Genomic DNA, 26,271 nt, shown 5'->3' with positions numbered 1-26,271 from the left:
GCCAGCCAGGTGCCCCAGCATTTTGTTTGTTTGTTTAGGGGAGAGAGAGAGAGAGAGAGTGAGTAAGTGGGCAGGTGGGGTGGTGGGGTTGGGAAGGAAAGGGGCAGAGGGAGAGAGAGAATTTTAACCAGGCTCCATGCCCAGAATGGAGCTGGATGCAGGGCTCCTTCTCAAGACCCTGAGATCATGACCAGAGCTGAAACAGAGAGTTGGACACTTAACCCACCCAGCCAGCCAGGCCCCCTGCCCCAACTCTTTTAAATTCTTTATCAGATCTCAATATTGTGTCTTTGAGTTTGGTTGGTTGCTGGAAAGTTGTTATTTGATTTTTATGATGCCATACTGTTGTGATTTTTCATAGTGTTTGATGAGAAGTATCCGTGCCCCGGCACTTGAAGTAGCGAGTGCCTACTGATTTAGGTTAAGTTCTGTTCACTTTGATTCTAATCTGTTGGTTCAACAGGTGAGTCAGTAGGAGCTTTTCTTTTATTTTCCAGAAGGTGGCGCTAGGGCACAATCTTGGTTTCTCTTGCTCGCGATGTCTCCCAGCTCGCCAAGCCTCCCACGTAAATTCGATTATGCACGTTGGGGGAGAAGGTGGGGCCGGGTGGTGGTGGTGGGGAGCTATGCGCTTAGCACTGCTGCTTCGGGTCTATCTCTGCTGGAGGGTGTCCTTGAATGGGGGGGGGGGGGTCCCAGAGCTGCTCCTGGGCAGACAGGGAGATTGTTCCTTCAGCTCTGCCTGTTCCGTCTTGGAGTTCTCTTCCTCCAAAATAGGGGTGGTGCTGAAGAGAAGGGGAAGGGGGCGTCCCCCAGCTGCAGTCAGGCATGCAGACTTTCGTACCCGCCTTACACTGTCCCCCACCTCCACCGTCAACCCTGTAGTGCTGTAGCCGCCTGCGGGTCCCAGCCACCTACCTTCCATACACAGAAGGATGGCTCCCTGGTGTCCTGTGGGGCTGTGCAGAGGTGTTTTTGTTCAGGTACAGGCGTGGATTTGTTGTGTTTGAAAGGCGATAAGAAAAGGAATGACACTTGTCACCATGATGCTAATATCACTCTGGTATAAGATCTCAAACAAGTTTATAACAGTGCATGTACTTCATGCCACGGGAGACCAGATGTCACTCGCCCCAAAAGCACCTGGGCATCCCTCTGTGTACACAGGTCCTGGCACATGGTAGTGCCTCAACAAATGCACAGTGGCTCACTGACAAGATGCCCAGTGTAAGCACGACTCACAAAGATTTTTTTCAAGGATGTGAAAAGATGCAAACTCACCATAACTCACCGTCTTCTTCCCACCCAGTGAACGCCACTTCCAGCATCACACCGTGGTCACTCACAGTCACCTGATGGGATAAGGTGGGATAAGGTCTCACCTGGCTCGGAGATGGAGAAAACCTTTTCATTGCAGAGACCTACATGTGACAGCCTTAGCTCTAGCATTGAAAGTTTTTGAACCAATTTTTGCCATCGTCTCTTTTCATTCCCTGATACTCCAAACAGGACGAGGTTGTAAAACAAACCTCAAAAATCAAGTGGATATACCAGAAGAGGGAAGGCATTCCTCCCCAGAACCAGTTGCTGGTGAATTTGGAGGTGTCGTCCTTAGCTCAAGCTGCTCTAACAGAACACCATAGACTGGGTGGCTCAACCAGCAAGTGTTTTTATTTCCCACAGTTCTGGAGGCCGGAAATCTCAGATCAGGGTACTATGGATTCTAAGCGAGGGCATTTTTCCCGGTTTACAGACTGCTGCCTTTTCCCCTGGATCCTCACATTGTGAAGAGAGATCATCTTGTGTATTTTATAAGAAGAGGCTAATCCCTTTCATGAAGACTTAATCCCTTATGACCTAGTTATCTTCCAAAGGCTGCACCTTTGAACACCATCACATTAGGGATGCAAACTTTTGGGGAACACAAGTATTCAGTCCATAGAAGGAAGATATTCCAACTCAAGTGTTCTTATTCTTGGCTCCTCACTGGCTCCCGTGGAATTAAAAATAGTTCAGAATTCTAGTATTCAGAACTGACAATTCTGGCCCCGAGGATTTTTCTTTTATTTTCTTTTTTTCCAAAAGATTTTATTTTTATTCATGAGAGACAGAGACATAGGCAGAGGGAGGAGGAGCAGGTTCCATGCAGGGAGCCCGACACAGGACTTGATCCCAAAACTTCAGGACCACGTTCCGAGCTGAAGGTGGATGCTCAACTGCTGAGCTACCCAGGCGTCCCACTGAGGATTTCTTTTTTAGAATGTTTTAAAACTACAAATTCAATTTTTAGATAGAGTTACAGAACTAGTCAGGTTGTTTCATACTGGATGAATCTTGGTGGTGGGCTTCAAGGAAATAGTCCACTTTTTGTATTCCCTTGTTACCCATTGCATGGCTGCAGGATTTGTAGTGATAGTCTCTGTTTCATGCTGAGTATTGTCAGTTTGTGTCTTCTTTCTGTTTACCTTCCTTTGTATTGCTAGAGGTTTGTCAATTCTCTTGATCTTTTCAAAGAATCAGTTTTTAGTTTCACTGATTTTTGCTATTTTTTCCAACTCTATTGACTTATTATGCTTCTTTTTTTGACTTATTATGCTTCTATGTTTATAATTTTTCTTCCATTTTTGTTTTAGATTTTTTTCTTAAGGTGTGAGCTTAGACCATCCTTTTTAACACGAGCAGTGAATGTTCAGCACTGATTTCTCTGTATCCCATTGTTTTATGTTGTATGTTTATTTTAATTCTTTTCATTGCATTTTAAAGATTTTTTTGAGACACCCTCCCCCTTGACCCATGGATTATATAGAACTATGTTGGTTTAGTATGCATGTTTTGAACTTTTCTTGTTGCTTCCTGTTACTGATTTCTGGTTTGATTCCATGGCAGTCCGAGAACATCCCCAATGTTGTGTCTGTTTTGTGACTCAGGGTACAGTCCATCTTGGGGAGGACCTCAGGGCACTTGAAAAGAAAGTGCATCCGAGTGCTGTAGCAGGTGTTCTACATGATATCAGTCAGCCTATTGGTGGATAGTGTCATTCAGTTCTCATATGTTTGCGCCTTCTCTGCCTGGTAGTTCTATCCAGTATGGAGAGAAGTATGTTGAAGTCCCCAAATACAATTGTGGATTTGTTGAATTCCTCCTGAAGTTCTTTTTTTCTTTCTTCAGGTATTTTGAAACTCTGTTGTTTGGCATATCCACACTGAGGATTGCTCTATCTTCTTGGTGGATTGACCTTTTATCATTATGTAATGTCCTTGGTTATTTTCCTTGCTCTGATACCAAAAGATACTTTACCTGAAAGCAGTGTAGCCACTTCTCCTTTTTCTTTCTTTCTTTCTTTCTTTCTTTCTTTCTTTCTTTCTTTCTTTCTTTCTTTCTTTCTTTCTTTCTTTCTTTCTATACATATTTATTGAAAACACTGTAAGGGAGCCGCAGGTAAGACAGCAAAGGAGAGATATCTTTCTGATACATCGTTCAAAAAGGAGGGCAAGGTATCTTCTCAGAAAAACAGAAAACTGAGATTTCCTACTCATGGGTGGAAGATCTGCACTGGGGGCGCCTAGCTGGCTCAGTCAGTGGAGAATGTGACTCTTGATCTTGGGTTCCAGCCCCACATTGGGCACAGAGGTTACTCAAAGAAATAAAATCTTAAAACACAGTTTCAAGTTTATAAAATGGAAAAAAAGAAAAATAAAAAATTACAGTCAATACAGCATGCTGTAGATGAAAGGATAGACAGGTCAGTGAAATAGCGTAGAGTCCAAAAATCACCTGTTAGCCTATGCTAAGTTGATAGTTTTTTATTTTATTTTTAAAGAATATATATATATTTTTTTTAGAGAGAAAGAGAACAGAGGGAGGAGCAGAGGGAGAGGGAAAGAATCTCAAATCTCAAGCAAACTCCTTGCTGAACGCAGAGCCTGCTGCAGGGCTCAATCCTACGACCCTGAGATCGTGACCTGAGCCAAAAGTGAGAGTCAGATGCTTAACCAACTGAGCCTCAGGTGCCCCTTAATTGATTGATTTTCTTTAAAAAATGCTAAGATATTTCAATGAGGGAAAGAATAATTTTTTCGAGATATGGCACTGGAACAATTGGGTATCTGTCTATTGTTAAAAATGAACAATGGGTGGCTGGTGGCTGAGCCTGGGTGGCTCAATTAGTTGTCTGACTCTTGATTTCAGCTTAGGTCATGATCTCAGGGTCGTGAGATGGAGCCTCCATGTTGGGCTTCATGTTGGGCATGAAGCTTGCTTAAGATTCTCTCTGCTTCTCCTGTGCCCCTCCCTCTCTCACATGCCCACATGCTCTCTCTCCCTCAACCTCCCACAACATGAACCCTGACCATGATTACGTTGAAGTAGATTAAGACCTAAATGTAAAATCTAAAACTATAATAGTTATATAAGAAAATGCAGAGAAAAGATCTTTGTGACCTTGGGTAAGGCAGATTCCTTAGGACACAAAAGTTCGATCTGTAAAAGAAAAAAATAATTCAGGGACTCCTGGGTGGCTCCTGAGATTGAGTCCTGCATTGGGCTCCCTGCATGGAGCCCGCTTCTCCCTCTGCCTGTGTCTCTGCCTCTCTGTGTCTCTCATGAATAAATAAATAAAATCTTTTAAAAAAGAAAAAAAAGAAAAAAACATATTTGGTTAACTTAAGCAAAGTTTACAACTTTTGCTCTTTAAGAAAGGTTTAAAAATAAAAGTCACAGACTGTAAGAAAAATACCTGTAAAGGAGATATTTGTTAACAGACTTGTGTCCAGAATATGTATATATTCTTACAGTTCATTATTAAAAAGATACACAATCCAATTAAAAGCAGGCAAATATTTAATCAGATACTTTATCAGGAATTAAAATAAATGTTGTATAGTGACAGATGGTGACTGTGTATCATGGTGTGTATCCAGTAATGGACAGAATCATTGAATCAATATGTTGTGTGCCTAAAACTAATACAACACGCTTCTCTGATTGTGTTTTGATAAAAAATCTCAAAAAGACCAATAGCACATGAGAAGGTGCTCAGCATCATTAGCCTATCAGAAAAATACCAAATCAAGACACACCAAATAACTACAAGAAACAGGTACATTCATACATACATTTATGGAAATTCATACATTTATGGAAATTCGGGGTATGACCCAAGTGACATGTTATATCGGTGTAACAAAATACAGATTGTTCAGCATTGCATAAAGTAATAATTTGTTGGATAAATTTTTATGCCCTATCCTGTCCTCTGCCCCAGGTGAGGAGTACAGAAGAGGAAACCATCATCTTGTCCTGAGTGGTTCTCAACAGAGGTGAGAACGCACATTCTACTGGAAACCATTCCAGGTCAGTGGGTTCAGTGTCTTCAACACCCGTCATTCCCCTCAGCAACCGTGAGACCTGTAGGTGGAGACGGATAGAGAAAGGTCAGAGGAGGGAGGAAGAAAAGGTTATTTCTCCTGGTCTCCAAACATAGGTTCTTCATCAGGGGAAGTCTACCCGCTTCTCCTTCTCCATATCTAGGAGTGTTTGAGAGAGTGTGGAAGTGTTAGTTTGTTTACATGATGATTGGGGCTTCAGCTGACTTAGTGAGAGATGAAGGAGATGCTGAATGTTCTTGCAATGAACCAGACAGTCCTACATGATAAAGAAATATCCCACTGGAAATTCCAGTCAAGCCACTGTTGAGAAACATAGGAGGTGGGGCACTTGGTGCCTCAGTGGTTGTGTGTCTGCCTTTGGCTCAGGTCGTGACCTCAGGGTCCTGGGATGAGTCCCACCTCAGGCTCTCTGCAGGGAGCTTGCTTCTCCCTCTGCCTGTGTCTCTGCCTCTTTCTCTGTGTCTCTCATGAATAAATAAATGAATCTTAAAAATAAAAAAAGTTTGCGGAGTTTCCCCGGAGTAGAAACCCGCAAGAAAAGAAACACTGGAGGTCCCCAGAAAGAAAGTTTGGTATTTACAGTGCCCCCATACTAGGACAGCCCATGAAAAAGAGATGTGTTTGGTTGTTTTACTTGGTTCCACTTAGAGACTCGTTGTGGCTTGCCAGGTTTTAGGCAGGACACCCACCATAATAACCAGAAACGGGGCTGCCAGACCCAGTCAGATGAGGTTAACATTGGTGTGATTTCCTGGTGCCATATCTGAGGAACCTGCAAGAGACAAGTGCTCAGCGCTGGCCACAGAGCACCCTCACTCCTCCTAGTCTGACTGTCAGGAAGTCGAGGCCTGCTTGTGTCTCCCAGTCAGTGGATAGCCGAAACTCCCAAGCTCAGTAATCAGAAAACAGACACAGAAGCACCTGGACGCAGATTACACTGTGTCCCATTGTCTCTGGGGCGACGGTTTCTTAAAATTCCTAATCAGGGCAGCCCTGGTGGCGCAGCAGTTTAGCGCCGCCTGCAGCCCAGGGTGTGATCCTAGAGACCCCAGATCGAGTCCCATGTCGGGCTCCCTGCAGGGAGCCTGCTTCTCTCTCTGCCTGTGTCTTTGCCTCTCTCTCTCTCTGTCGCTCATGAATAAATAAATAAAATTTAAAAAAAATTCCTAATCAGTTGACAAAATATAAACGCACATTAGTGAGGGCCGGGGAGAAACCTACACGTGTGATGCGTCAGGACAAAGAAGAAATAATGCGAAGAGGAGAATGGATGGGGAGGGAGGGGAAATCTTAAAACCCCCAAAGACAGAGATCGCTGCTAGTCACAGGTTAGGTCACGTGGGGGAGAAAGCCACTGTTCTGCTTCCCAGTTTGTGCACAAGCGTTCCTTCTGATGTGATTCTCTGCTCTTGCCAGCTCCCAGGGCCTTAGTTCTGTCACTGTGACATCGAGAACGGCAACTCTGTAGAGAGAGAGTTGCACACATCAGCGAGCACTCTGATGCTGGAGTCCCTGGTCCCTGTGTAAGGCCAGGTCCCTGCTACAAAGATTTCCCCAGATCAAAATGACAAAGTTCTTGGCTTCTGGTTTCCGATGGGGTGTGTGAGAAGATCGGGAAGTCCCCGATCTACAATAACAGTGAGTAAAAGTCCTGTAATTCTTGTTAGATTTGAGATGGAAATGAGGTCACAGAGCAGCCCTCTATCCCCCGAACTGGAGAGGCCAACCCATGAATACAGAGAATCACAGCTCCCCGGAGTAGAAACCCGCAAGCCAAAACCTCCATGGGAATTGGTGCTGGGTGGGCATGTGGGGTTTGGACAAGTCTGAGAGCTAGAAACTCTGGGGAGCTGATAATGGGTGCCTGGTCATGGGGTCTGAGAGTTTCACCTCCAGGATCTCCTTGTGAATAGCCAAGAAAAATCCCCTCCTGCTTCTGGCAGGGGAAGAGGAAAGGAAATATACCAGAGCGCTGTGTTCTTCTTAACAAGGCCAGAGGAAACTAGTTAACTGAGCCTGACCTGCTGGGGTTTTTTCAGAGCCTAACTGACCTATAGAAAGAGAAACACCCAACCCTAGCCAGCTCTGACCACCCTTCCCACCATGGCAGGGGGGCTGAGAAACCCTGTGAGGGTCACACCCTGAGGGCACAGGCTCCCCGCAAGCTGGAGCCCTAATCCTGGGACCATAGGAGACTTCCACCCCTTCACTACCAAGTCACTACAGGCCATTCCTTTGCCCAGCACATCGTGGCTGGTCATCAAGCACAAAGTACTGGGTGTGCCAAAAGCCAGAAAAACCCAAAAAGCAAAAAACAACAACAAAAACCACGAGTTTGAAGAGACAACAGCAGCAAAATCAAATGTAGAGATGGCAGAAATGTTGGAACAATCAGCTCAGGAATTTAAAACAACTGTGATTCACATGCTGAGGCTCTTGCAGCGAGCAAGAACAGATGGCAATGTAAGCAGGAAGATGGAAATCCTACAAATGACTCAAGAAGAAGCTCTAGAGACTGAAAACGCTGTGGCAGAAATGAAGAATGCCCTTCAATGGGCTTGTTGGTGGCCTGGACATGCCGAGGGGAGAGCCGCTGTGCCTGAGGATTTGTCCACGGAAGCCTCCAAAACCATATAGCAAACAGAAAACAAGACTGGAAGAACACAGAACAGGGTATCCAAGGGTTGGGGACAGAGGTGTAACCTGTGCATAATGGGATTAACAGGAGAGAGAGAGAAACAAAAGAAATTTAAGAAATAACAACTGAGATTTTTCTCCAAATGAACATCAGACATAAAACCACAGATCCAGGAAACTCCGAGAAGAGCAAGCAGGATAAACATCAGAAACAAGACAAAAACTACCCCTATGCGTGTCATTTTCAAACTAAAAAGTCAAAGATTCAGAAAATCCTGAAGGAAGCCAGAGGAGAGAGCACCTCACCTGTAGAGGAGCACCAGTAGGAATCCTATCCGACTTCTTGGAAACCACGTGGGCAGGAAGAGAGTGAGCGAGATGTTAAAGCATTAAGAGAAGAAAGCCACCGACCTGACACCCCGAAAAATTATCCTTCAAAAGCTAATAAGTAAAGACTTTTTCAGACAGACAAAAGCCGAGGGAATTTGTTACCAGTGCACCTGCCTTGCAAGAAATGTGCAAGAGGGAAGGTGACACATATCAGGACCTCGGATCTGCGTGGAGAAAGGCAGAGCATCACAGAAGGAATAAATAAAGGTAAAGATAAGCGCTTCTCTTTTTCTTGCTCTTCAATGATCTAGCAAGTAACTGTTTGAAGTGACCTTAGCTACACTATCTGACTGGGTTTGCTTCTGTACAAATGTATGTGTCTATGTGTAAGTGGAATGAACTCTGGCGAGGCTGCAAGGCATGCAAGGGGGTTGGGGTTATTTTATTCTAAAATCGTCTCAGTTGTTACCTGTCACCCACAGGTCTAAGCTGTGGGTGTGAGGCCCAGAAAGGAGCATTGATTTGGTAGTATACACATCTGTAACTGCCATTGTCCCTGACTTTCACAGTCCAGAAGGTGAAGTGAATCACATCCCCTAATGATCTCTGGACATCTACAGGTTCAGGAATTCCCTGCTTCAATAGAGCAAACACGATAAATGCAACCATGAGGTCTGTCTTCTGGTACTGCAGAGTCACATTGTCTCCTGGTCTCACCGTAAGCCTCATCTGAGCCAGGAAGGAAGGTTTAGGTAAGCTTCCTGGAAGAGAAAGAGGGTCAGACATCATGGGGAAAAGCTCAGGGTGCCCTTCATCCCTGGTGTCTTCGAAAGTCTTTTCTCGGGGCGCGTGAACCCAGGGGGTACCAGGCCCACCTTTGCCCAACTTTGTGAGCAAAGTCTTGTCGAGGGACCAGGATTTCCCTTTCATTCATTCCTGATAAGACTAGTGCCCTCAGACTGCTCCTGCCATTGTTGAGCCCCTATGTGGGAGAGGAGACAACCTAATGTCCTCCCTTCTGAGTCCCTCTTGAGCCTCTTATGCAGGAGGGGCAGATAGATCAAGCCAGACTCTTTCTGGGACACTTCCTTCTCACCTGTAAACACAAAGGATGTCACTGGCTGGGGAACACTGGTGGGGGGGCCTCTGTCTGGCAGTATTTGCAGCTGTATTTCCCAGAGTCTTGCTGACTCAGGTTGACCAGGCGGACTTCAGCCATTCTACTCAAATGATCCATGGACATCCAGGGTAGTTGGATTCACCCCTTGCTGAGAGTAAACTCTATGTTCCTGACAGGAGTCCAGTATCTCAGGGTCACATTAATCTTGGCAAGTGCCAAAAAGCTGGATGAGGCGCTGAGGAAGGGTTTGCGAAGCATCCCTGGAAAGAAGAAGAGCCCAGGGCTGGATTTGATGAGCTTGTCAGTTCTCGGAGAGCCCTTGGAGAAGAGCTCATGTTGTAATTGTCAGGACGGCGCTTGGCCAGAAAACAAGAGACAGACAGCAGGTGTTGATGAGGATGGGAAGAACAGAGATCCCTGTGGGCTATTGGTGGGAATGCAAGTAGGTACAGACACCGTGGAGAACAGTATTGTGGTTCCTCCAAAAGCAAAAAATAGAACTGCCTTGTGATCCAGTGATCCCACTTCTGGGAATATACCTGAATGAAGTAAAAACACTATCTCATAAAGTTATATGTGCCCCCATGTTCTCTGCAGCATTATTTACAACAGCCAAGACTCAAGCAATCTATGTGTCCACTGATGAGTGAATGTATAAAGAAAATTTGGTGTGTGCGTCTATATAATGGAATATTATTCACCCACAGAAAAGAAGGAAATATTGCCACTTGTGTCAACATGGATGGATCTGGAGATATTATGCTAAGTGAGATGAGTCAAACAGGGGAAGACAAATACTGTGAGATGTCATTTATATGTGGAATCTAAAAAAGGGAGGGGAAAGAAATCGTAGATACAGAAAATGGATGGTTGCCAGAATAAAATGGGTGAAGGGGTCAAAAAGTACAAAAAGTACAAATCTCCAGTTATAAAGTTAGTCCTGTGCAGCAGGGGGACTGTACTTAATACTGTGGTGCTTATTTGGAAGTTGCTAATAGATCTTAAAAGTTCTTGTAACAAGAAAAAAAATGACCAAAAAATTGTCAGCTGTGTGGTAATGGGTGTTAAGTACATTTATTGTGGTGATCATTTCCCAATATCTACAAATCTTGAATCATGTTGTGCACCTGAAACTAATATGATGTTATATGACAATTATATCTTTAAAAAAAATGGGGCACCTGGGTGGCTCAGTGAAGCATCTGCTTTTGTCTCAGGTCATGATCTCAGGGTGCTGGGATCGAGCCCTTCATCGGGCCTCCTGCTCAGTGAGGAGTCTGCTTCTCCCTCTGTCCCTACCCCCTCGCTTGTGCTCTCTCTCAAATAACTAAATTAAAAAAAAAAAAAAAGAGGACAAAGCCTCTGCCCCTTGATGAGACCTGGAGAAGCAGCATCGATGCTGCAGAATGAGGGCAAAGAGGATATCACCAAGCAACACTTACCATCGGTCATCTTGCTTCCTCGGCCAGCACACAGCCCCGTGAGAGAACCGTCCATGAGACACGAGCACCCACCTGGAGCCCCGTCCTGAGGGGCCTCCCCAGGGCTGCTGCTGAGAAAGGACCCTGGAGGTCATGCACCTGGGTTCTCATTTCCTCACACTGGCCTGTGGCTGCAGCTGTGCTCTCAGCGACTGCGACGTTTCTTCCAGAAGGTCTCTTGCTCGGCTCACTCGTCACACGGCCCCAAGATCTGCCCTGGTTCCATAGAAACCCTTCTGTTTTCATCTTCTATCCAAACCACCCTTATTCTTGGCATTTGCTACTTGAGTCCGTGTTCTATTTCCTTGATTCCCCATCCCCCAGGGAAGAAGGCAGGACCACGCAGGAGATTGGTGAGCCTGCACTGGGCAGTGCTGCCGGCTTAACTCCTGATGATGTCTAGACCCTGAGCGGATTTGGGAGCCCCCAGACGTCTCTCCTCTGCGATAAGAGTAACCCCCATAATGAAGGTTTTTTGATGCCCTGGGTGGCATGAATTAAGACAGAAATGATTTGGTCATAAAAGCTGAGAGTTTGTAAAAGTCTGCATCTCATGGCTCTGGAGACACAGGATGTCAGCTCTAAGCAGGTGGAAGCCAGGGACTCTGTGTCCTTCACCTCAGCATCCCCAGCGTCCACACAGGTCCTGAAGGTACTGGGACCTCAACGAATGCACACTGACTGGCTGACGAGATGCCCAGTGTAAGCACAGCTCAGCGTTTATCAGGACAGTAAAAAATGCAGACTCTTAGGGCTGTTTAAGTCATATCTTAAACCTCAAGGACCAGACAATGACAGGGCGTTCCAGATAGACACTGACTCCATTTATGAATCTTACTGATGCTGGGTCCTCTACTAAATCGTAATCTTTTTTTGGAACGCTATGTTTGTAGGATACTCCAACACTGGCTACACGTTGGGCTCCCCGGGGGGACTGTGGGAACTCCCAGAGCTGATGGTGACATCAGCAAGAGGGCCCCCACGAAACCCAGTACAATAAAAAGACAGCTACAGATTGATGGAAATAGCTCTGTGAAGTCTCTGGACTGCAGCGAAGAAGCGGCAGAAATGCTAAGAGCTCAAAAACCAGGCAGAAGTAGAGAAGCAAGGGCAGCCTTTGACCTGCTGCACTGCATCCCCGAGTCCAAAGCAGCTTGGGACCAGGGGGGATCCCCTCAGAGGGGTTGCACCCCACGGGTAAGGAAAAGCAGGAGAACCCCAGCAAGCCTCACCCTGGGAGCCTGTACAGGCTTTGCTTCCAAGAACCCCATAGTATTCACCCGACACTGCTCCTAGCTGACAGTGGCCCACAGTCCTGGCCACTGGGGCTCCCTGGGGCTGGAGCTGTCACTGCAGTGGGACCTGCTCCCAGGAGCCCCGGTTGCTGCTGTGCCCAGTCTCTGTGACTGGGACACCACGGTGCCTGACCAGGGACACCGCTGCTCTGCGCCCGGCCCTTCAGTACAAAGTTGAGGTTTGCTCACTCATCCTGTCCTCTGGGTCCTGAATTGCTCACACTGTTACCAGGTGATGCCTGCAGCTCTGGGTGCTCCTCCCCGTGGGTCTGGAGTTGGGAATCAAGCCGGCCATCCCCAGAGTGTGCCACTGCTGCTGCATCCTGTCATCCTTGTGCCACTGCTGTGTCTCCTCCCCAGCTGGAGCTACTGAGGCTGGTCTGCAAGACCCAGACCCCACTCCCATGGGAGACCCATACATGTCCACTCCTCAGTCACTACTGCAGCTGCCTGAGGGGGAAAGCCTCCCCACCAAAGCCAGACCAGAAGGGCTGGAAGAGGTGACCATTCTGCCAAACGTGCAGATATCGATGCAGCGCCACTGGAAGCATGAAAAAGCAAGCAAATGACCTCACCAGGGAACACAGTAATTTTCTAGGAGTGGACTCCAAACAGAGAATGGTAAGCTACCTGAGAAAGACTTTAAAGTAATTATTTTAAGGAAGCTCCTCAGGATTCAAGAGAACATGTGTTGGTAACTCCGTGAACTCAGGAAAGCAATGCATGGACAAAACAGATGTTCAACAAGAAGAAAGACCCCCGATTGGACAGACCTTGTCTCTGTGCATCAAAGCCCTGAGGCCTAGACCCTTGTATCTCCTGTCCAGTCCCTGCAGAGAGGTGGAGCCCCCAGGACAGACCATTCCCTGCTGTAATGACCACACTGGATGGGCAGGATATATGCCGCTTCAGCTGTTGCTGTAACTCTGCATAAAGGTGGAGGACCCACAGCACACAGGGAGCAAAGTGAGCAGTTAGGGTGGTGAGAACAGGCTGCTCTTTGCCCAGAGCTGGTGGAGGATCAGGGAAGAGAAGGGATGGGGGAGTAAGAGTCCAGTTCATCTCAGTTAAGAAAAGTTTGTCAGCATCATGAAGCAGATCCTACGGGATTCCCACTGGAACTCAGGGCCCTTGACCTGCCATCTCTCAACCGAGGACCATGCGGCGTTCTGAAACGTTCATATCTCTTTGGTTCCTACCTCCTCAACACCCACCCTCACTCAACCCCGCAGACACTGCTGGTGGGACTCTCTGCCTGCCTCCCGCGTGGGGTATCCCTCTGAGGCTTGAGGGCTTCACTCTACCTGTTGGAAGAATATGTTGGTTGGATACAGACATGCCCACATGGCTTCTTATCACACTGGCATCTCATGGCCACCCTGCACATCACCCACACAGTGATAAGAGGAAATGTTCTCAGAAGTCTTATCTCAGAGTGGGTGCCTCACAGCCTGATAACAGCAGCTCATGCTCTGCCAAGAGCAGAAGCGAGCAGGGACCTGCTTTCTTCACTGACAGATGATGGAGAGTTCTCTCTGAGGGATTTCCAGCAGAGAGAGCACCTGCGCCAGGGAGAGGACAAGGGATGATAGAAGGATTCATTCCCCCACGGAAGTAACAGCAATCTTCCTATGCATACACAGTCTGTAATCAGTGTGAGGGCCCTGCAGATGGTCATAATCTTATTGTACAGATAAGGGAATCCAACCCCAGCACCATGTGATGTATTTCAAATGTAATCAACCAGCATGTGCAGGAGTGGAAGCTCCAAGCATGTACTGAATTCACTCCTTTCCTGGAAACACAGTTGGGTGACTTACAGTGTGGACCCCTTTTACCTTCCCAGGATCAGGCTCTTTAGGGAATAGTCTAGGGTATTGGAATCAGAAGAATGTGGTGAAGACAGAGGTAAGCCATGGTGACCACCACAAGGCAGGGCTTACGCCCACCCTCCTTGTGGACACCAAGGGTGTCATGGCACCTGCAAAAGGACATCCTGTGATGCACTTCCTCCCCACACTTGTTTGAACCACTCCTCTTTCACCTCCTTAGATTCCCCAACCTATGTTTGTATACTACCTCTGAGGACATTTATACTCTGAAGACCCTGTGCACACATTCCTCTTCATATCCCTTTATAACTGGGCAAAAACAGCAGTGCATTTGGAGCCAGACAGGTCTCGGTTTGAATGTTGACTTTTATGCTGCTTCTCTGTGTGGTCCCAAGCAGGAACCCTCAGCTTTTGGTCTCAGGGCCCTCTTGTATTCCTGTGGGCCTAATTCCTATCACAAATGATGCTTTGCATCGCCCAGAGTAGTATTTCCCATGGCATGAAATAGTTCTGCGGGATGATTTAAAAAAATTTTTTTTATTGGAGTTCAATTTGCCAACATATAGCCTAACACCCAGTACTCATCCCGCCAAGTGCCCCCCTCAGTGCCCATCACCCAGTCACCCCAACCCCCTGCCCACTTCCCCTTCCACTACCCCTTGTTCATTTTCTGCGGGATGATTTGAGGATGCAGTGACCTAGCATCTTGTGCTTTACTTCAGTGACTTTCAATCACATTAAGCCCTTTTGATCATATCAAGGATAAAGGCTCAATGTGGGATGGGCACTTCTATGTCTTGCTAATCATCCTTCTAACAAGAAGTGAACCATCCTGAGCTCAGAAACCTAAACAGCAACCACACATGGCTAGAAATCCCCACTTTTTCCTTCTGCATACACTTACAGGAACCTTCTGTTTTTAGTAAGTGAATCTGGATTGTTGTTGAAAGTATTGCTTGAAAATTTCCATCCTCTGATAAATACAGTTAAATAAGAAATATTGAGTTACTAAAAATAAAATGTTAAGTAGATGTAGGCACAGAGCATAGTCATGGGAATGGGATGTGAATTTTTAAATATTGACATCATTTGTTGGAGGAAGCCCGTCTAAAGTCGCTAACATGGCCTGATACGTGTGAGTGAATACAAATTGAGTATTCCCTTCCAACTTCATTACCTCCCCTACATCTCTTACTCAGTCCACCCCCATCTCGAGTCCCAATATAAGCAGTCCAAGAAACTTACCCAAGCAGATGAGGCAAGGAATCCAGGGATCATACTGGCCCTGAAGCCTTTGCTATAAATGCCCTGCTTTGGTGTTGCAACCATGAGAGAGAGGGAAGCCCCTATGGTGGCACCTTTGGCCATCCCTCCCCTTCTTTCTTCTCTTGGGACCCGTGGGTTTTGTGACTCACCCACATTCTTGTGGTGAGAATCAGGTGGTGTGCATGAACAGCCCCACAAGCAACTGCTGCTTTTGTCAAAATCCTCCTCTGAACACGCCTAAGTGCAGGTTCCAGTTCTAAGTTAGAAAAGCCTGAGGCCTGGGACCAGAGGATTCTCTTTGAGGAGATGGAAACAGGTTGATACCGAGAAGATTGCTCATTCCTTGGTTCGTGGGAAAGATGCTGGACACTGGGATGAGGTGAGGTCATCGGCGCTGCTGAATACACTTTTCGAATGGCTATAGCGAAACACTTCATTGATGTCCTTACAAATGGTGAAACAGTGCCACTCATCCACCCAAACCCACGCACGAGGGTTTTCCTTCCTTCCATCATGGAAGGTTTATATCTGCATAGTTATTGATGAAACAAACCAAAATATCAGTTAGGCCAAAGAAGTTGGAACACTGTGATTGACCAATTTGACCCAATTAATATTTTTAGAATACTGCTACACCCAGCGATTGCAGAGTGTACATTTCTGTCAAATACATATGGAACATTTACCAAAATAGATCATATGCACTGTTGGAGCAAGAAGAAAGGAAAGCAGAAGGAAGGGAAGGTTTGTATCTCTCCAAGTGGGAGCTCTAGATCCTATTTAATATAAATGGAGGTGATTTCAGCCTGTGTTGATTACCTTGGACTTAGAGTGGTTTAAACATGCCCGTATATTCTTTTCTATTCATCACATCAAAAATCAGAGTCAGGGCAGCCCCAGTGGCCCAGCGGTTCACTTCAGCCCAGGGTGTGATCCTGGAGACCTGGGATCGAGTCCCATGTCGGGCTCCATGCACGGAGCCTGCTTCTCCCTTTGCCTGTGTGTGTCTCTCTCTCTGTGCCTCTCATGAATAAATAAATAAAATCTTAAAAAAAAAATCAGAGTCAAGTTCTCCTCTCCTTGAACATGGGCCATTTTTAGCAGCTTCTTTCTGACAACTGGAATGCAGGGAAGTGTGCAGAGAAGGGTGAACTCAGCTGGCCTGTTTTGCTCAGACACCGCGTGTCACTAAGAAAAGCCTGTCTTCCCATCAGGGCTTACCTTCGGCAGCTCCTGGAGGAGGGGCTCTAAGCCCTTGGAGTATGCTGTCTGGTCACCACAGCAGAGAGGGTGGTGTCCCTTTGCAGTCTTGGGCAAAATCTCTGTAGATAATTACATGCTCTGGGAGAAGTGCATTTTTAAGGCAATCTTTAGGGAAAGTGAAGAGGTGTTAAACATCCATCTAACCAGACAAGTCGAGATGGTGTGCCACTTGCTTGGAGGTAGTGAGAACCCAAGATCATGTTGTGAAGGTCCTGTTGAAGATGCACAGATAATCCGAACCCAAATGTGAGGAGAAAGAAGACGAAGCCCACTGAGACCTGTTCAGAAAAGTCACCGGCCTATAATCTCAGGCCATAAAAATCAAGGGAAAACCATTCAAAAGTGAAGAAGATGAAACGTGACCGTTAAGTGCAAAACGTGATCCTGTCCTGGAACATCTCACTGCAAAAGGAGGTCCTGGGACAATTGGCAGAATTCGGAGGAGCTCTGAGTACTAGAAGGCAGTCGTGTGTTGGTATGGAGTCCTTACTCAGAGGTGTCCTGTGGTTGTAGAAGAGCACACCAGTATTCATAAGGATCACACACCGGATTGTGGGAGTGGATGTTGGAGCAACACTGTAATCCACTCTTGATTGGTTTGAAAATCAGAAGGCTTTCATGCTGTACTTGGAAACTATGTGTAGGTCTGAAGTTGAAAATGAATTATCTACAAAGTGTATTTTTCTTTAAAAAGATGTTATTTGTATGTTGTAAGAGTATTATTATTATTATTAAAAGATTTATTTATTTAATTTATTTATTTATGATAGAGAAGAGAGGCAGAGATACAGGCAGAGGGATAAGCAGGCTCCATGCCGGGAGCCCGACGCAGGACTTGATCCCGGGACTCCAGGATCACGCCCTGGGCCAAAGGCAGGCACCAAACCGCTGAGCCACCCAGGGATCCCCCTATTGTTATTTTTAAGGAGGCCCCTTGCCCAACGTGAGGCTCGAACTCACACCTCTGAGATCAAGAGTTCCATATTCTGCTGACACTCAATGAGATTTTAAAAATAGATTATTAAATTATTAAAGATTGTTTTTTAATATTTTTAAATATTATTATTAAAGATTATTTTAATCTTTTTTTCTTTGAGATTTTATTTATTTGAGATAGAGGGAGAGAGCACAAGCAGGGGGGAGAGGGAGAAGCAGACTCTCCACTGAGCATGGAGTCTGGCACAAGGCTCAATCCCAAAATCCCAAGATCATAATTTGAGCCAAAGACAGGCACTTAACCAACTGAGCCACCCAGGTTCCCCAAGATTATTTTAATCTTAATTTTCTGCATTTTCTAATTTAATATACACTCATTTTAGTTCCATTATATGGGTAGGAAATATCAGAAAGGGAGACAGAACATAAAGACTCCTAACTCTGGGAAATGAATTAGGGGTGGTGGAAGGGGAGGAGGGCGGGGGTGGCGGTGAATGGGTGATGGGCACTGAGGGGGGCACTTGACGGGATGAGCACTGGGTGTTATTCTGTATGTTGGCAAATTGAACACCAATAAAAAATAAATTTATTATTTAAAAAATTCCATTATATAGATGTCATTTAGGTTTTCCTTAAGAATCAATAGAGGAATGACCCAGCAATTGCACTGCTGGGGATTTACCCCAAAGATACAGATGCAGTGAAACGCTGGAAACACCTGCACCCCGATGTGTATAGCAGCAATGTCCATAATAGCCAAACTGTGGATGGAGCCTCGGTGTCCATCGAAAGATGAATGGATAAAGATGTGGTTTATGTATACAATGGAATATTACTCAGCCATTAGAAATGACAAATACCCACCATTTGCTTCAATGTGGATGGAACTGGAGGGTATTGTGCTGAGTGAAGTAAGTCAATCGGAGAAGTACAAACATTATAAATGGTCTCATCCATTTGGGGAATATAAAAAATAGTGAAAGGGAATAAAGGGGAAAGGAGAGAGTGGGAAATATCAGTGAGGGTGACAGAGCATGAGAGACTCCTAACTCTGGGAAACGAACAAGGGGTGGTAGAAAGGGATGTGGGCAAGGGAATGGGATGACTGGGTGACAGGCACTTGACGGGATGAGCACTGGGTGTTATGCTATATGTTGGCAAATTGAACTCCAATAAAAAAATATACAAAAAAAAGAATCAGTAGAGGAAACATTCCCATTATTAATAGATTTCATGAACTACTATAAGCTAAATAAATACAAAGAAAGTTCAGTGCATTTTTCATCTTTTGTAATGCTCAGTAGCTGAAAATTGTGGCTTCATAATAATTCTTAGTTCAAAAATTCAGTAGTAAAGACTAGGTAAAAATTCATGTCCTAATGTTTGGTCCTCTGATTACCCGAAAGAATAAGAACTTTATTTCATGAATGGAAATATCTCCATTCTGCAATATACTTTCTTTTTCTTTTAAGAGAGAGAGTGGGGTGGGGACAGGGGCGAGAGGCAGAAGGAGAGGGAAAAAATCTTAAACTGAGTGCAGAGCCCGACGGGGGGGGGGGGGGGCTCAATCTCACAACCCTGAGACTATGACCTGAGCTAAAATCAAGAGTCAGATGCTTAACTGACTGAGCCACCCAGGTGCCCCCTGCAATTTACTTTTCACACACTTTGTCTTTAAGCATTGTTTTCCATAATCTGATAAATAGGGTCAAGTAGAGAAGTAGTTTTAACAATTCCAATCAAGGATATACAAGCACTTACTTAAATAATGGGGGTAGACAGGCAAGTCAACCATCTCCTATATGGGTTAGTTTGTGGCCTCCCAAAAGATGTGGAACTCCAAACCACTAGTACCTATGCATGTGGCTTTTTTTTTTTTTGAAATAGTCTTTGCAAATGTACACCTGTTCAGATGAGGTCATTAGGGTGCGTCCTGATTCCATATCACTTGTGTCCTTATAAAAAGAGACACAGGGGATCCCTGGATGGCTCAGTGGTTTAGCATCTGCCTTTGGCCCAGGGTGTGATTCTGGAGACCTGAGATTGAGTCCTGCATCAGGCTCCCTGCATGGAGCCTGCTTCTCCCTCTGCCTGTGTCTCTGCCTCTCTCTCTCTGTCTCTCATGAATAAATAAATAAAATCTTTATATATATAAAAAAAGAGAGACACAGAAGGAGTAGACCAGTGACAAGAGAGGCAGAAAGGGGAGTGATCTGTTTACAAAGATGTGGCAAGGCCAGAAGCTAAGAAAAAGGTAAGGAGCAGATCTCCCCACGAGCCCTCAGAGCATGGCTTTTCCAGACTTCTACTCTCCATACTGCAAGAGAATAAATGTTTATTGTTTAGAGCCACCAAGTTTGTGGTACTTTGTTACAGCAGCATCAGGAAATGAATACAGCCATTTCTGCTGATTACATCATTCCATACCAATATCTAGCAAATTTTTGATTAACCAAAGAATTCCCATTCGTCTCAGTACCAGCCTCAGTCAGATCTTTTGGCTCGTAGGGATTTGGGGTCTGTATGTTTGTGCTGGAGGCTGGAATCCATGAATCTGACCATGCTTGGCCACTGATTTCACATGAATGAAAATCTTGTGCGTTGGAGAGGGGTGGTCTACATTAATGGGATAAGACAACTTGTGAGTTTTTGAGATTGGGTTTTTTTCATTAAGAAAATGCCCTTGATGGGATCCCTGGGTGGCACAGCGGTTTGGCGCCTGCCTTTGACCCAGGGTGCGATCCTGGAGACCCGGGATCGAATCCCACATCGGGCTCCCGGTGCATGGAGCCTGCTTCTCCCTCTGCCTATGTCTCTGCCTCTCTATCTTTCTCTCTGTGACTATCATAAATAAATAAAAATAAAAAATAAAAAAAAAGAAAATGCCCTTGATATCTGTTCAAATTGTTGTATGTCTCAGTCTCAATAATTTGTTAATTTTTATTCCTGAGCGGTAGCCCACATGGGTGTGTAACTCTCCGCCTGCAAAAAGACATTGTGGATGTTCCCTGGCTTTGGCTATTGCCAGTAAAGCTCATACAAACACTTATGTACAAGTTTTTGTGTGGATGTAAAATTCCATTTCTCTTTTTATTTTTAAGATTTTATTTATTTTTTCATGAGAGACACAGAGGCAGAGACATAGGCAGAGGGAGAAGCAGACTCCCTATGGGGAGCCCAATGCGGGATTCGATCACAGGACCTCAGGATCACAACCTGAGCCAAAGGCAGATGCTCAACCACTGAGCTACCCAGGTGCCCCACGATAAGAGACTCTTAACAATAGAGAACAAACTCAGGGTTGATGGAGGGATGTGGGTGGGGATGGGCTAGATGGGTGATAAATCACTGAATTCTACTCCTGAAACTAATATTACACTGTATGATAACTAAAATTTAAATAGAAATTTAGAGGAAAAAAAAAGAATCATGTACCCTACCAACTGAGCCAGCCAGATGCCTTGCCATTCTCTAATTTTTTCCCAGGACTTTTATCATGGTAAAGTACATAAAATGCAAAATTTAGTACCTGGACCATTTTGAAATGTACAATTCAGTGGTATTAAGTACGTTCACACTGTTGTGAACCACCACCACCATCCACTTCCAAAGCTCACTTTTTTCAGAACTGAAACTCTCCATTAAACCACTCCCCAATTAAAAAAAAATATTCCTTACTGTTGGTATTTGAGAGTTCTTGATTTATTCTAAATATAAGGCCTTTGTCAAATGATGCGAGCCAAGCTACTCATGCTGTTTGACAAAGTCCAGGCATGAGGGTTAATACTGAAAAATTGGGAAAAGCCACAGCCGGCTCCCACTGATTCCTCTCACTTTGTTTTTGGCCGTCTTCAGCATCATTATAATATTATTGGGGAATTTTTTTAAGATTTATTTATTTATTTATTCATGATAGACACACACACACACACAGAGAGGCAGAGACACAGACAGAGGGAGAAGCAGGCTCCATGCTGGGAGCCCGACACAGGACTCGATCCTGGGACTCCAGGATTGCGCCCTGGGTCAAAGGCAGGCGCCAAACCGCTGAGCCACCCAGGGATCCCCCCTATTGGGGAATTTTCACAAAATAAATATGGAAGTCTAAAAATAATAAAAATCTCTAACATGCTTCTTAGAATAAAACCCAATGCCCTACTCCCCCCACCCTCGCTCTATAATTCCCCTAATATGAGTAATGCTGAGTTTTTGATCAGTTAAAGGTAAAAGAAATCCGGAAACTAGCCCAATTAAAGCTATCATTGAAGAAGATGAATATGAATAAAATGGTTTAAGATTAATGGAAAAAAGGTTTTAGCTAGTTCTGTGTCTCTGTGGGAAAGAATCAAGAGGTCTGGACCTCCATGGTGTCTTTTGAATAAGACAAAGAGATGACAATTAATTAACCAATGGAACAAATATTTTGATAAAATAGGTTGTAGGTATTGTGAACTGATGGAGGAAAGTTAAACATTTCTGCATATAACCTTTGACTATAATAACCCCTTTCATGTAACCATATTACCATAGACTTGTTTTTCCACTAGAGTAGGTCATGCTCTGTCTAGCACCTTTGTCTTTTGTGTCGCATTCACTGCTTTCTCAAGAAATCCATAAAGGTGTTAATTATAGCAGTAGAAGCTGAAAGGAAAAACATTTCGTATGAAAAAGATGTTTCTTAATCTTTAGAGTGATCTAAGATGCTTGCGATAAAATGTAATTATCTATTAAAAAATAAACTGGAAAAACAAAGAAATGTAAAAGGATATAAATAAAGCCCCTCCGAAATGATCAGGAGGAGATGTATGCACCCTGACTCTGTGTGTGTGTGTGTGTGTGTGTGTGTGTGTGTGTGTGTCTCCTTATTTGCCGACACCGTCCTTTCCTTTGAGAGACCCACCCCAGCTGGAGCTGGACTCCAGCAGTCAAATACAGGATTTGCAAATATTTTCTCCCAGACCGTAGCTTGTCTTTTGAATCCTCTGTCTTTGGCAGAGTGGTAGTTCTTAATTTTGATTAAATCTAACCTAATGCATTTTTCTGTATTGGTCATGGCTTGGTGTCATGTCTGATAACTCTTCACCAAGCCCTCGATTCTGATGATTTTCTGCTATGTTTTCTTTCCAAGGTTTTCTAATATTACATTTTAAATTTAATTCTTTAATCCATTTTAATTTCGCTTTTATGAGGTTTGATGTTTCAGCAAACCAGGAATATAGAACAGAACATCCTCAGACATACAAAGGGCATCCATGAAAAATGTACAAGTAATCGTATATGTAATGGTGCACAACTGAATGCTCTTACTATAAGACCACATAGAAGGCAAGGATATTCATCCTCACTAATTTCCTCAACAGCATTTTGGATATTCTATTTAGAGAAATTAGGCTTACAGATTAGAAGTGGAAGAAGTAGAACTGTCTCTAGTCACAGAGAATATGATGAACCGTATAAAAATTTCTAAGGAATCTACAAAAAAACTTATATGAAATAATGTCTCACCTTGGCAAGGTAGCAAGATGTCTCAGTAACAAAATTTTAAAAATTGTTTTTACATGCACATCCAGGGAACCACTGTAAGTGATAATTCAGGAGGCAGTATCATTTCTATCACAGCAATGAACATGAAAAACTTAAGGATAAAATGTAGTTGACATATGTTAGACCTGTACAGTAAAAAAGGAATGCACTGATGACGGAAATGAGAGAATGAGAGAAATATAAAGATATAAACTGTGCCCCTGGATCAGAACACTCAATATTATTAAGATGTCCATTCTCTCCGAGTTGATATATAGTGTGAACACAAGTCCAATCAGTATCCCAGTAGCCTTGGGTAGAAATTGACAAGGTGATTCTAAATTGTATATGGAAATTTAAAAGATCTAGAAGAGCCAGCATAATTTATTTTTTATTTTATTATTTTTTTAGTATTTACTTTTTATTTTGTATATTTTTAATTGGAGTTTGATTTGCCACATATAGTATAACACCCAGTGCTCATCCCATCAAGTGCTCTCCTCAGTGCCCGATTTTTTTTTAAAGATTTTAATTTATTTTAGAGAGAGTGAGGGGGAAAGAGAGAGACCAGGAGCAGGGGAAGGGGGAAAGGCAGAGGCAGAGGGAGAAGCAGGCTCTCCACTGAGCAGGGAGCCCCATGTGGGACTCAATCCCAGGGCCCTGGGATCATGACCTGAGCTGAAGGCAGATGCTTAACCAACTGAGCCACCTAGGGACCCCTAGAATAGCCAGAATAATTTAAAAATTATTGATAAACCAACAGCCTCTGTTTTCAGGATGTAAAAAACTACAATAATCATTATAGTATGGCATAAGCAAAAGTATAGAAAAATAGATCAATGGAACAACATAGAGTTCAGAAATCAACTCATTAAATTTATGGTAAACTGGTTTTTAAACAAAAATCCCAGAGTAATTCAGTAGAAAAAGAACAACCCTTTCAAAAGATGGTGCAGAAACAATTGGGTTAATCTGTATGTTAAGAGAATGAACATTGAGAAATGCTAATTCAAAGAGAATTCTGAATGGGAAACAGAATGAAGGTGGCTACTTGCCGAAAGGACTAGCTTGAACATCTGACTTTGGGAATAGCTCACCGCTAAGGAAGGGTATAAGAGATTCACATAAAGGCAAAAAGCCTGTTGTTTCTTAGTACTCAGGCTGGCTGAGCAGAAGGGCTCTGGGGATGGACTGAAGACAGAAGCTGGGTTGGTGATTTGTGATTATGGGAGATGGATGCAGGAACAGAAACAAAATGTTACCTGGAGAAGCCACACTTCTCAGGCAGTCAGATGAGAGGAAGATCTGAGCTGGAGAGAGCTGAGATCTGGCGGTGCTCCACAATAATCTGGAGCTAAAGAAGTCCTTGGGTATCTCCAGTGCTGAACCTAAGGCCTGGAACATAGTATGTATTCAATTTTTTTTTTTTTTTTTTGTCGTATAAACAAAGCTGGACCAAATTGAAAAAAAAAAAAAAAGAAAGAAAGAAACTTGACTTTTACCTGATACCATCCATAAAAATTTTAAAAAGATAATAGACCTAAATGTAAGGGGTAATACTATCTTACAGAAGGAAACAAGGACGCACAATCTACATGTGGCAAAGATTTCCTAGATAGAATACAAAAGCTCTAGCTGTGAAAGAAAAACTCCTATAATTTATAGGCTTCATGAAAATTCAAAACTTTGGCTTTTAAATAGATGCAAGTTTCATTTTAAAGTGCAAGGTGAAGGAGCAGACTGAGGTAAATATTTGCAATACATATCTGTTAATAATGGACTTGTACCTAGATTATATATATTCTTACAACTCAGTATCAAGATTAACAACCTTATTTATTTATTTATTTATTTTAGATTTTTATTTATTCATGAGAGAGAAGGGAGAGACATAGGCAGAGGGAGAAGCAGGCTCCCCACACGGAGTCTGATGTGGGACTCAATCCCAGGATTCTGGGATCATGATCTCAGCCAAAGGCAGACACTCAACCACTGAGCCACCCAAGTGCCCCAGCAACCCAATTTAAAAATGGGCAGAGTTGGGAAGCATGGGTGGCTCAGCCAGTTAAGTGTCTGACTCTTGATCTCAGCACAGATCTTGATCTCAGGGTCGTGAGTTCAAGCCCCACATTGGGCTTCATGCTGGGTGTGGAGCCTACTTAAAATGGGCAAAATATTTAATTGGATACTTTATTAGGAATATATGTATATATCCAGTAGTACATGAGAAGATGTTCAATGACATTAGCTGTCAGGAAAATGCACGGTAAAGCCACATTGACCAAATAAATAAGGATCCCAGAAACAGATCCACACACTTAATGGAAGTTTGCTTTATGGCAGAAATGGTATATCAGTAGGGAAAAGATGTTCTGTTGATTTTAATTAATTAATATTAATTAATATTTTGTTGGATTAATCTTTATGCCCAGGTCTGTCCTCTGCCCCAGCTGAGGAGTACCGAAGAGGAAACCATCATCTTGTCCTCAAGTACCTCTCAACAGGGGTGAGAATGAATGTTCCACTGGAAGCTGTTCAAGGTCAGTGGGTTTAACTGGATCAACACCCATCATTCCCCTGGGCAGCTAAGGAGCCTATAAGTACAGAAGGACAGAGAGAGGTCAGGGGAGGGAGGAAGAGAAAGATTATTTCTCCTGGCCTCCAAACACAGGTTATCCACCAGAAATACCCTGCTCCGCATCATCTATATCTAGGGATGTCTGAGAAAGTAAACAGTACTTGTTTGTTTTTTTTTTCCTTCCACCTTTAATGTCGGTTTTAGTTGGTGTTTTACAGGGAGGGAAAATAGATGCTAAGTGTTTCTATAACCAATGGGACAATCAAACATGGTAAAGAAATAATCTCACCTAAAGGCCATTGGCTCTTCTACTGAGAAACAAAGTCTCCATGATAGTTCGGTGCTTAAAGAACCCTGTATCACTACAGAAGCCCAAGAAAAAAAAAAGTACTTAGCTGTTTAATGTGGATCCTTGTGGAGAATCCTCCTGGCTATACCAGGCTTCAGCCAGCAAAATCCCAGTGATAATCAGAAACATGGTAATGAGACACAGTGGGATGAGGTTAACCTTGGTGTAATCCCCCAATGTGGCACCTGGGAAAACTGAAAGAGAGAATGAGATCATCACTGGTATCCCTTCTTCTCAAATAGGTCTACCGAATGTGACTCTCACACACCCACTT

At 44.0% G+C, this 26,271-nt stretch overlaps 1 long non-coding RNA gene across 2 annotated transcripts; it reads right to left on the bottom strand.

The window, feature by feature from the left end:
• Positions 1-5,099: 5,099 nt before the first annotated feature.
• Positions 5,100-15,499, bottom strand: LOC119870904. Of its 2 annotated transcripts, XR_005354466.1 has the most exons (3): positions 15,328-15,499; positions 10,917-11,171; positions 5,100-5,406 (listed from the first exon to the last, which is right to left on the bottom strand). It is a non-coding gene; the product is annotated as an uncharacterized LOC119870904 (long non-coding RNA). The 2 variants fall into 2 exon arrangements; XR_005354465.1 differs by lacking the exon at positions 15,328-15,499 and having other exon boundaries at positions 10,917-12,222.
• Positions 15,500-26,271: the final 10,772 nt, after the last annotated feature.

Source organism: Canis lupus, chromosome 1 (assembly GCF_011100685.1).
Source record: "Canis lupus familiaris isolate Mischka breed German Shepherd chromosome 1, alternate assembly UU_Cfam_GSD_1.0, whole genome shotgun sequence".
NCBI classification, from domain to species: domain Eukaryota; kingdom Metazoa; phylum Chordata; class Mammalia; order Carnivora; family Canidae; genus Canis; species Canis lupus.
The sequence above is the reverse complement of the archived record's forward strand: the minus strand, read 5'-3'. Positions and strand labels throughout refer to the sequence as shown.